General features: G+C 44.6%; 1 pseudogene; it reads left to right on the plus strand.

Moving 5' to 3' along the window:
• The first annotated feature begins 7,643 nt into the window (after positions 1 to 7,643).
• Positions 7,644 to 9,134, plus strand: LOC144762271 (uncharacterized; annotated as a pseudogene).
• Positions 9,135 to 12,212: the final 3,078 nt, after the last annotated feature.

The following is a 12,212-nucleotide window of genomic DNA, read 5'->3' on the forward strand; positions in this document are numbered from 1 at the left end:
ATGCAGTAAAGTAGCCTCAGATGTACACTTGGCTAGTAAGTGTTATGTTAATAACATTTATATAGCGCACAAATACCACTGGGCTCTTGGCGCTTATCTGAAGGTTGCGAACAAGTTACTGCCATGCGGGTTTACATAAAAGAGTTTCCAGTCTTTTCCAAAAAGGGGAGAAGCTTGGTGTCCTTCCTCAGGCTGTCCAGCAGGCCCGTTCCATATCTGGGGTATCAGAACTGAAAATGCCCGGCCGCCCAAGGTTGCTTTATTAAAGCGTGGACTGGTCAGTAAGAGTAAGTGCCACACTGTGCCCCTACAAACTCATCGGAATGGATTATGTTTGAGCGACTGGCCGATCTCTGGGCCACACTAATGGTCTTCCGCCCAGAGAAAAGACATGTTGGAATCTAGTTTATGGAATATACCGCAGGCTCTACAGCCAGGCACTGCTTCAGTGAGCACCTGCTCTTAGTGTAAAGTGCCATTGGGCCAATCCAATCTGCTACTCTATCACTGAGTGTTGGTGACCACCACTGGCCCTTGACAGAAGGCTTCGGCCTCACTGCGACCATTAATATACCTCCTTGTGGCCCCGTGTAGGTCCTCAGCCCCTCAAAAGCTAGTATATTGAGTCGTACCAAAGTCAGAGGTTAATTTGTAAGTGCCAGGGCTCTCTTCAGGAGGCAGCTTGTGCCAGCCCATTTATCCTGCTAGCACTGCCTAAAACAGAGCCAACCACTAACCATAAAGGTTGGGAGAATATGTGGCATAAAGGCCAGATAAGCAGACTTCGGAGCAGGGGAACCAGGTTTGAGTCTCGGCGTCGGCTAAACATCCTGTGATTTTGGGGAAATCACTTAATCTCCCTTTAAATATTACATATTTGTAAAGCATGAACATATCACCCCATGAGGTTTCAAGGAGCTGCGGGACTTGGGGAGATTAAGTGATCTAAGCTCAGCCGGTGCTGGGGATCTATCTGTGAGCCCTGTGATCCGGAGTCAGTCGCTCAGGGTGCTACACCACATCTCTCCCTGTCCACAACTCGTGCTCATGAAAAGTGCCAGTGTTGATGATTAAGTTCCAGTGCTGAGCACCACAAAAACCACAGGTTCAAATGAGGCACAGCCAAAGATATGTGCAGTGCACACCCGATCGTGTAGTGCACATCCGACCATGCAGAGATCCCACCATGGCTGTTTCTTCCCTTGGAGCAGAGCTCCCACTCTGTTCAAGGTGCTCCCTAGGAGACTGGTTAAAGGCCAAACAAGCAACGCATCAAATCCAGAGAAGCAGCAGGAAGACACAAAACACCCGTTGCCAAACAATGAGCATTATCCAGCATCCTCACTGAAGGCGAGACCCTACTTCACAGTAACAAAACACGTAAAGGGTTCTAGTCATAGTTATTCTGTTACAGCCCAATGTGCAAGGCTACAAATATGTTGTCTGACTTACTGCGACACATCAGCTACCGCAGGCAGGGGACAATCCTCGGACATAAAATCCATGTCGTCGGTGTAACTGTTTGTTGTCGACATGTCGTTTGTGTTGGCTTCAAATCTCCTTTTCACTGTATGAAAAAGAGGACAAAATGAATATACATCATATGTTAGTTTCGGAATATGTATGACTCAGGCTTACATGACAGCCATCCGATATCATTGATTTAAAAAAATCTGCTTTACTTTGTTTCAAATTCTTTATTATCAAAAGGAATTAAAAGGGGAGTCAACATGATTCCAACATTGACCTGCCGAGGTTTTCCATACATTTTGTCAGTAAAATTAAAATGCAATTTTATACTTTAGGTATTTGGAGGTGGATGAAAAAGATTACAAGGGGAAACATCAACTTGTTCATTATCTGGCATTTCTATGCATGAACTCTTAGAGGGAGATAAGACAGAAACATTCATGCAGCAGAAATAAAGTGTGAGCACCAGATGACTCCGGATGAAACCCATTAAGTTGCCCACAGGGAAGGTAGGTCTGATCATATGCACAACACAGCACTGCAATGAAACAAGAACAACAATCTGATACTCATCATGCTAGACATCAAATCCCCTTTAAAATCAAAAGCTGTACTCAAAATCCACCCTCTTCTTGCCAGACAACAATAATACGAAGCTCCTACATTCCATCCCGCACTCCACTAAGACGCTTTCTACTCAGGACACACCACAATCCAATATCTTTCCAACCCAACATGAATCTGTGTGTAGTGTGCTACACTTTAGCTAACGCTGTGTATCATGAGGAGTATGGACAACAATACAATACGCTGTTTTGCAGGACAGCTGTTCTCGCCAACAACTGCATAACACTAATCATCTGTGTTTAGAGAAGCACCCAAGAAAGTTTAATTCAATCATTTTTTAATTATAGTTTTCATCAAGGATATATAGAAAGGAAAATAAATAAAAGGAGAGAAAACAAAAACAAAAAAGAGCAAAAGAAAACACATATTTTATATTGTATATGATGTGAGGTACATCGGAAAAAAGTGATAACTGCATTAGTGTATGCTCTGAAGGGAATTACTGTAGACCACTACACTATTATGTATCAATTAAAGGCACTCACAGAACAATGGCAGGTATATGTAGAACTATAACTCGGGCAATCACAGGTACAGCTGCTACAAAACGAATAAATTGCCCTCGGCCCTCTGTGAATGCATCTGGCCAAGTCGTACGCAGGGTGACATTAGAGTGGACAGCAACCTAGTGTTGCTCCCCTGCTGCAGGGGTAGACGAGCCCATCAGGCCACCGTAGGAGGTTAGGGGGGGTCACCCCCATAGTTTATAGCCTCAAGGTGTTAGGAGGGGAGGAGTGGACCAGCCCATAGGGAAGCTGATGTTCACAGGTCGCAATTCCCAATGGGCGTCACTAGGGGGGTGCGGACCGCACCGGGTGACACCATCACATGGGGTGACACCGTGTGCTCCAACATTTCCTTATATTTCATGCTTCAGGTAAGCGCCTATATCGGTACACAGACATAATATCGACTCCAAAATATCGTTTGGACAGAATATCGAGTTTTAAATATCGTTTGGAGAAAATATCGACAGGACAGAATATCGACAGCCAAAATATCGTTTTTAAGGTAAGTGAAGTAATATCGACTGTAAATAATATCGAAAGTAAAAAATATCGTTTTTTATATAATATGTAATTATTTATAGTGTTTTTATGTTATAATATGTGTGAAAAGTGTCATTTTATGTTATAATTATTTTTAATTAATGATTTTTTTAAAATTATTGTGTAATTTTATTCTGTAGCGGGTTGTGGGTTTATAGGGGAATAGGGTGGGAAGTAATTTAATTATAATTAATTAAATATGTAAATGTATTAATTGGTAGTAATAATTAATTAATTGGTAATTAAATAATATATGTTAATTATTTAAAATTTAATTGGTAATTAATTTAATTTAATTTATTAATTGCTAATTATGTAAATTAAATTAATGTATTTCCTGTAGCGGGTTGTGGGTTTATAGGGGAATAGGGTGGGAAGTAATTTAATTATTATTTATTAAATATGTAAATGTATTAATTGGTAGTAATATTTAATTAATTGGTAATTAAATAATATTTGTTAATTAAAATGTAATTGGTAATTATTTTAATTTAATTGATTAATTGCTAATTATGTTAAATTAAAGGGGTATTTTTAGGGTTCAGGGTCAGTTTTTAGTTTTTGGGTAAAGGGGTATTTTTAGGGTTCAGGGTCAGTTTTTAGTTTTTGGGTAAAGGGGTATTTTTAGGGTTCAGGGTCAGTTTTTAGTTTTTGGGTAAAGGGGTATTTTTAGGGTTCAGGGTCAGTTTTTAGTTTTTGGGTAAAGGGGTATTTTTAGGGTTCAGGGTCAGTCTTTAGTTTTTGGGTAAAGGGGTATTTTTAGGGTTCAGGGTCAGTTTTTAGTTTTTGGGTAAAGGGGTATTTTTAGGGTTCAGGGTCAGTTTTTAGTTTTTGGGTAAAGGGGTATTTTTAGGGTTCAGGGTCAGTTTTGGGTTTTTGGGTAAAGGTTTTTTTTAGGGTTCAGGGTCAGTTTTGGGGTACAGGGGTACAGGGGTACAGTGTAAAAATAAAGTAAAATTAAATTTACATTAATTTAATTTAATGAAATGAAATTAAATTAAATTATATTTAAATATTTTTAAATAATTTAAATTTAAAAAAAATATTATATACTTACCAATACTTACGTTGTAATGGTAGTGCGTTGTAAAAGTTGCGTTGTAAAGTCATATATCCACTGTTGCACTCTTTGCAGTGGGAATAGTAATTTTTACTCTTTTGTATTTGTACGTTAATAATATTGGCTATTATTTAATTAAATTTTGTTACTATATATATATATATGTTTTAAGAAATATGATTAAAAAAATAATTTTTTTTTTACTTTCATTAATTATTTAATTATTAAAAGTTAATTTAAGTATTGTTAATTATATTTTAGTAATTAATTTTTTATATTAATGTAATTAAACATTGTTTTTATTAAAGTCGATATTTTTTACAACGATATTTTTGTAAACGATATTTTGTACTCGATATTTTTGTACTTACCTGTTTGTACATACAAACTCGATATTTTGGTTGTAGATATTTTTTCCTCGATATTTTGGGTAGTCGATATTTTGGTAGTCGATATTATTTCAGTGATCCGCCTATATCAGCTCTCTGTGCCCCTCACACCCACGTCCTTCGTGCATTACGATTTAAGATTCCATTTTTTTTATTTAATACCACAAGGCAGCTAAGGCGCAGGTTAGGACCAGATACGGGTCACGTGCCTTCCAAGGCCACGAGATATTTGACTGCACGGAGCGCGCGCCTTTTCGGAATCAAAACAATGCTGTGTGCGTGCAGACTGCGGGCTGTGGTTGGCTGCACTCATAACGTGACTCATCGTTTATTTACGCGAGGAGGCACCACTGCAGGGCCCATGCTGTCTCACAGGGCGGAGTGGCCCGCTGGAGGTAGGGCCACTAAAGATGTTTATATAGCAAGTGACAGATTGAAATGCCACATTGCAATGGTGACAGTTGCCGGCTGAGTAAGTTGAATCGGAAATACGTTACTTGCCTTTATGGATGCTTATTTTCTGCATATACAAGGACGCCCTTTTTATTGACTGCGAGAACTCTTCCTTGGAACATAACCGGTAGCTTTTAAAGTTTAACCCCTTCCGTGCGGGGCTGTTTCCCACGCTGTGCTGGGGGACGGGGGGCGAGTACAGCGCCCCGGTGCTCATGACGAGGTCAGCTCGTCATGAGCTACGGCGCTCCGGTGCTCATGACGAGCTGAGCTCGTCATGGCCACACCCGTTCCCATGGAACGTTCAGCACAGCAGGGGAATCAGCTAAGCGTGCGAGCGTTCCACGGAACGGGCACGGTCATGACGAGCTCAGCTCGTCATGAGCACCGTAGCTCATGACGAGCTGACCCCGTCATGAGCCCCCAAGGTGTTAAAGACTTTTATTGATTTTCTTACAAGAAAATATCAAGGCTTAAAGCCTCACATCGGTACACTATGAGACTAAGAAATTATTAACATTTTTAAAAAGCATGATTTTGAGCCCTGGGTTAATAAATGAATATTGTATTTGTAAAGCGCGGCTTTACAAATACAATACCCCAAGGAGCATCTTGGAGCATCTTGGCACTGGGCGAGTAAGAGCAGAATTCGAGACACCGGAAAAAGTGGAAGATGTTTAACATTAAGTGCCTGGCACTAACCCCGCCTAGTACCTCCACCATTACCTATAACTTTACATTTCATTCCACTTAGAGGTGTAAGGAGATAGGATTATATTTTCAGAGGCCTTCGCGGAAGGCTGGAGTGATCTGTTTTTGAGCAAAAACAAACATTGCACCATACTACTTGATGTAAAGGTTTCTTGATGTAATTGTAACTTCACTTTTGTTTGTAAATCCACATTCAAGTATAGTTTTGAATTTAGCTTCAGCGTACATTATTTGCTTGCATCACCCCTTGGCCCTGTCTTCCTCCTGTGGTACGGGGCTCACCAGCTCCTTCGTTCCACGCTTATGGTGCCTAGTTGAACCCTAGTTGAACCCCCCCCCCCCCAGGCGATCAGGCCCGCAGAGCCGTAAAGAAAACTAAAGTTCCCAAAAAAAGGAGAGAAAACCTGTGGTGGATAAAATACTCAATATGGCCCTGTGAAACTCCATCTCAACAAACGAGGGCGCTTGAAGAGATATGCGTTTGGAGTAAAAACGGAATAAGAAAGGAACGAATTTCATAAATGAATGCGCATTTGTGAACAGTGTCAAATAATAATGAGGATATTGATAATGATGATAGTTATGATGGCATTGATTAAGTTACCAAACGTTGAGGACTAGTAAACATTAATACGAAAAATCACACGTGCATTGCTGATATTCTGTTATGGTTATAGTTTAATTTCAACTGATGCAATGTACTCAAGAAGCCTAAGTGCAGGCAGGCTAGGATTTTTGCACACCTGTGTATGATGTGTTTTAACCATAATCTTTCATTTGCATTAGAGATAAAATACTGTCAGCTGTATTGTAAGATGGTGGCCATGTTCTGCCTGACGGGAATCGCAGTCTAGACTTGGGGTAGGAATACGTCACGCGTGCTCCTACGGGCGGGTTGCATATTTGCTAGTTTATTTCAATCTGGAGCGGAAAGGGAAAGCAGGCTGTGTAAAAGCGCGACCAGACGGAGGAAAGATGCAGATGTAAAGTCGCGAGCGGTGTGTGCACGGTTTCTGATCCCGGCATGGATTTACGGCCGAGATCATTTATATTCTTAAAGAACCGCAATGGGGATTGGTTTTCTTAATATTTCGTGGGTGATCTCTTTGGGACGGCGCTATTGCATCTCAGCCACCTCCTCCTCAGGGGCTGCGCACTTCCCAGCACTAACACACCAGCATGCCAGCAACTTTTTTCTTCAGGATTAGGTGCGGGCCTACACTCCACATCGGCCCGCTGACTCGCCACACCAGCCTTTACCTCCCACATCTTGGTTTTTCTGTCAAGGGGGTCACACTCAGGCCATGTAGGTAGCACCTCTCCTTAGACTCTTCTACTGCCCGAGGGTTCCCACACATTCACCGATGTCGCCGGCCTAAGTGCTCTGGCATGTTGGGTCCAGGGCGTGCGGCCGCACAGATCCACGCCCAATGCCGTTGTTTAGCGGCTAGGAGGCAGTCCAGTTCATGCCTCAGGCGTCCACCAAGCCTCCATCATGTACTTTGCAGCTGCGATGTCTGCCAGAAAGGACAGATAACATATGAATTGGCTGCCCAGCCCTCAGAGCCTCAGATTAATACATCTCCTCGAGGAGGTCCATCATGGATTTATGGGGTAAGTCGTGAGGGGGTGACACCATGAGTTACCCGCACTGGGTGACACCAACCCTAGTGATGCCACTGTCTCTAGGCTGGCTTGTATATGTGCTTCAGAAGGGCACAAGCCCAATATGAAGTTTGTACGTGTGGGTACAGCAGTCCAATGCCAAGTGGCCGTCTTTATTCAAACCAAGGATCCTGGTGACACATTTCCTAGCACACAATGGTAAACTGTCCTCTCTCAATTTCAGATTTCTTTCACTCACCCACACGCACGCTCAGAGTGATGGAGGACCGCGGTTCCCAGTCGTTGTTTTCCCTGGAGCCTAGCCATGAGGACGCCAAAGTATGGGCGAAGTTCATGGCCATGGGGCAGGCAAAAGGGCTGGAGTGGGCAAGGAAGATGTTGGTGATGCAGGAGATGCAGCAACAATCAGCATCGCTCATCTTGACAGACGCTACGGGGTTACCGCCAACTGATTCCAGTCTTGACGTTCAAAGTGTTCAACCTGTCAAAAAGAAGCATCCAGCAAGAGCAGCGGCTGGGGGAAAATTGAAGAAGGCCAAGATAGGCGATGGCTAACAAGCAGGGATAGAAACGCCGTCAACTTCACAAGGGGAGAGCTCAACAAACAGAGGCAGGAAGGACAGGGGAAGACAAGACCCAGGTACTGGGGACAGTGGTAACCCCGCAGGGGAGGGACATGACCCACAAACTAGCTTGCCACAGATGCAAACTAACCAACTTGCGCAGGAGCTAGTTCCTAGCCTAACCCCAGGAGCATCTGGTCAGGGCCTGCAAGAAGGACTGGGTAAGATGATGGAGCAATGCACAGCTTCATGGCCTCTGCAAAATTACTGGTTGGGGCAGGCACAGGGCAGACTCCCAGCGCCAATCAAGCGAGTGTGAGTCAAGTGTGGGTGCAGGGAAGTAGTCCTTCTCTGGAGGTGCAGGCCGAGTCCTCCTCTTTGACAATGGGGGATTCAGACACAGGTGTTGCAGACGTCACAGCAGGTATGAATAGCAAGGGGGTTTTGAGTTGGCCTGATCTGCCGTTGCTGACTGGAAGGTCATCTCTGGCATGGAGAGTTCCTTTAGAAGCCAGAGAGAGAATTTGGAACAGGGAGTTTATTGACATTTTCCCATTACTTACGTTCGCCAAGGAAGGCGCAGACATCACAGTGTCGAGTAAGGAGGTTGATAAACATAAGTGGAAGAGGAAGGTTAAACCAGAGGAGACAATAGAAAACTGGTTAGAGGCATTTGCCATGTTATCCACAGTGATCATGGAGAAGTTCCCTGAACAGGAGCCTGCCCTGTGCAAATATAACAGGGTAATTTATGAGGAATACAAGCGTAATGGGGGCACAAACTAATTGAATTATGATAGAGAGTTCAGGCAAAAGGTAGAGCAGGCACCTGAGATGTCATTAAATTGTCGGGAAATTGAGCTCTGTGTACAGTACATGGGTAATGGCAACAGCAACACAGGCAGAGACACCCCCTTCTTGAAGTACAAACAGACAAAACCATACTATTATAAGCAACAGTTTAGACACTCCTTTCGGGGCAGGCGCCCGCAAGGGAAAGTGTTGCTATCAGCACAGGGCCAACAATGCATGCAGGCCATACAACAATGGGGCATGCACTTGGGGTGCCACATGCAAATTCACCCACACCTCCTCCAAGTGTGCTAGGTGGCACCCAGCAACCAGTTGCAGAGGAGGCAAGACCGATAGGCCAAGAGGTGCCAATGCCGGCGCAAATCAGCCTTAATTGTTCTCAGTCTAAATACTCCATTCTAGCACCATCTCCTATTTCCTTTCCCACCTTGACCCTTTTCCTTAAGGAGTACTCTAGAGCAGCTTAGCAGGAATTATTGTTCAAGGGTTTTAGTCAGGGCTTTAAGATCCCGTATTCTGAACCCGCAGTCACAAGAGAGGCCAAGAACCTACGCTCAGCCATAGAAGAACCAGAGGTGGTCAGGGAAAAGCTAGAGAAGGAGTGCCATTTAGGGAGGGTCACGGGGCCTTTTGCCCAGCCACCCCTTCCACATTTTATTGTGTCTCCTCTGGGGCTCGTGACCAAAAAAGGGCAGGGCAAGTACACCATCTCTCTTTCCCAGAGGGATTGTCAGTAAATGACTACCAGGATGACAGAGCATACTCAGTTTGATACGCTTCATTCGACGAGGCAGTTGATTTGGTACGAGCTTATGACAAAAGCGGATATTGTGTCTGCCTTCCGCCTCCTCCCAGTCCTTCCCGATTGTTTTTACCTACTAGGTATGTGGTGGGACGGCCAGTAGTTCTAAGATAAATATATGCCCATGAGCTGTGCGGTGTCATGTTCCCTGTTTGAAGCATTTGCATGCCTCCTGGAGTGGGCATTCAGGCAGAGGAACCCCCCAGGGAGCTCATTACATTATCTAGATGACTTCCTCTTCATCGGTAAGGCTGGTTCCAGGGAGTGCTGTGAGACCCTCTGTGCATTTCAACAACTTAGTCAGTCCCAGAAGACCCAGGGACTAAATGAATGTTTGACATTTTTGGGCATAGAAATTTATTCTACAGCAGGGATGTGCAGACTACTAAAAGAGAAGGTTGAGGCCCTTCAAAGTGACATCATGCAGGTCCTGAGCAGAAACAAAACGACACTGGCCACAATTCAGAGCTTGCTGGGCAGGCTAAACTTTGCAGCTAGGATCATACCAGCAGGGAGAATCTTTGCCCGGTGGCTTGCTAGGGCAACAGTGAAAGTAGAGAAATCCCATCACTTAGTGTGGCCTAGTGGGGGACTGAAAGATGACCTGCACATGTGGCTTTCTTTTCTGAATGACTTCAATGGGTCTCTGTTGTGGCACACACCATGGTGCAGCAGTCAACAGCTTCAGCTGTTCCCTGATGCATCTGGGAGAGAGGGTTTTGGTGCCATTCAAGGCAGGGAGTGGTGTGCAGCGAAATGGCCAAATGCTTGGAAGAAACACAGGCTTACAGAAAACATCACTGTTTTGGAAATGTTTCTAATTGTTTTGTCACTACATCTATGGCCGCAAGTGCTAGCTAACAGAAGGATCACATTCTGGTGGGACAATATGGCTGTGGTGCAAGCCGTTAACTGCCAATCTGGCAATTGTCCAGTTTTGGTGGGGCTTTTGAGGGAATTGGTGAAGGGGTGCCCTTTGAGGAATATAGAGTTTCGTACCAGGCATGTTCAAGGGGTGAAGAACGTGGCAGCTGACGCTCTTTCTTGTTTTCAGTGGGCAAAATTCCGGGCAAATTACCCTCAGGCGATGGAAGAGATGACGCCCTTCAAGGCGGAATGGAGGCACATAGTTCAATGGTGCAAAGGATAGTGGCCTTGGGTGAATTATCATTGGCACCTGGGAGATGAGCCAGATACCAGGCGTGTTACAGCACATTTGCGTCAGTGACCCGTTCCCTGGGATCAGGGGAGGGCCACCACCCTGTCGGAGGAGTGCAGCGATTTGTGCTGTGGGCAAAAGACAATGGGAAATCTCACGCATGGGTTTCAAAACACCTGGCTGTAATTGCCCACTTTACGTAGCTGAAAGGAGACGATGATCCAAGTGAAGGTTTCCCTGTAAGGGTGACACTGAAAGGATGGGCTAGACAGGAAGTCACCAGACCAGAGGGCACCCATTGATTTGAGCATGCTGAAGAGGTTAGTGGGGGCAATCCCTGTCATATGTAGTTCACGTTACAAGGCATTGCTCTTCTCCACCACATTTTCTATAGCATTTTTTGGAGCCTTCCGGACATCAGAACTAATGGCACATGCAAAGAATGACTCTTCTTATAGGGCGCAAAAGTTGGGTGACCTCAGAATGGGGCAGGATGTGGCCCAACTGACAGCTAGACAGTCGAAAACGGATCAGCTAGGGAAAATCTCAGTAGTCCGTAAGACCAGGTTGGGAGGCTCCGAGTGTTGCCCAATAGAACTGCTCAGGGCTTATATAGAGTGTCGACCCAAACAACCAGGTTACCTGCGGATTCATCAGGACGGCCAGCCTCTAACCCAAATTCAATACAGAAGCATCCTCATACGGGCGCTTACAGAGGCGGGGTACCAGGGACAGAAAGGGTCAACTCATCCTTTAGAATTGGGGCTGCCACAACAGCGTTTAAAAGGATTTGCCTCCTGGGGTGTTTAAGACCATTTGGAAGGTGGCAGTCAGATTCAAGTTGTATGTCCGAACGGGAGTCCATCTAGGACTGTCGGCGCAACCTCCTCAGCATCAAAGTACGCAATGACTGGCGGGGGACCAAAGGGTAGCAAGATATCCTACAAACTACTGGATAAACTAAGCCTGGTTCTGCCCTTGTTTACGTAGTGACTGGCAGTGGGCCAAAGCATTATTTGTGCTCATAATTGTGTTACCATATATTGAGTGTGTTCACAGATGTTAATAAAGTGTGTGGTAATCTTTACCTTCTTGTTTTATTTAGGACTTAAAACAGTATGGGTGATAGGTCATTCTTTTGTGGCCAGAGCGGAACAGCGGACCAGAGACAAAAGTTGGAACCATGGCCTCAGTAACGTTAAAATGTCTTGGATGAGAAGCCTGGGGATGAGATGGGTTATGCTGGAACCCAAGCTTCGCCAGCTGGTGGGAAAAGAAGGGGTTAGGCCAGACATTCTGATACTCCATCTGGGGGGAAACAAGCTCACCTCCAATGGTAGAGGCCCCCTTTTACAGTCCATATGACATAGTATGACCAGTATGGCTACTCTAATGGGCGGGCAAGATAGTTTGGTCAGAGATCATCCCACGCAGGGTGTGGGAGGGAGCTAGTTCACCTGCAGCTATTGAGATGTCAAGGCGGAGGATTA

This window comes from Lissotriton helveticus, chromosome 1_1, assembly GCF_964261635.1.
Source record: "Lissotriton helveticus chromosome 1_1, aLisHel1.1, whole genome shotgun sequence".
NCBI classification, from domain to species: Eukaryota; Metazoa; Chordata; class Amphibia; order Caudata; family Salamandridae; genus Lissotriton; species Lissotriton helveticus.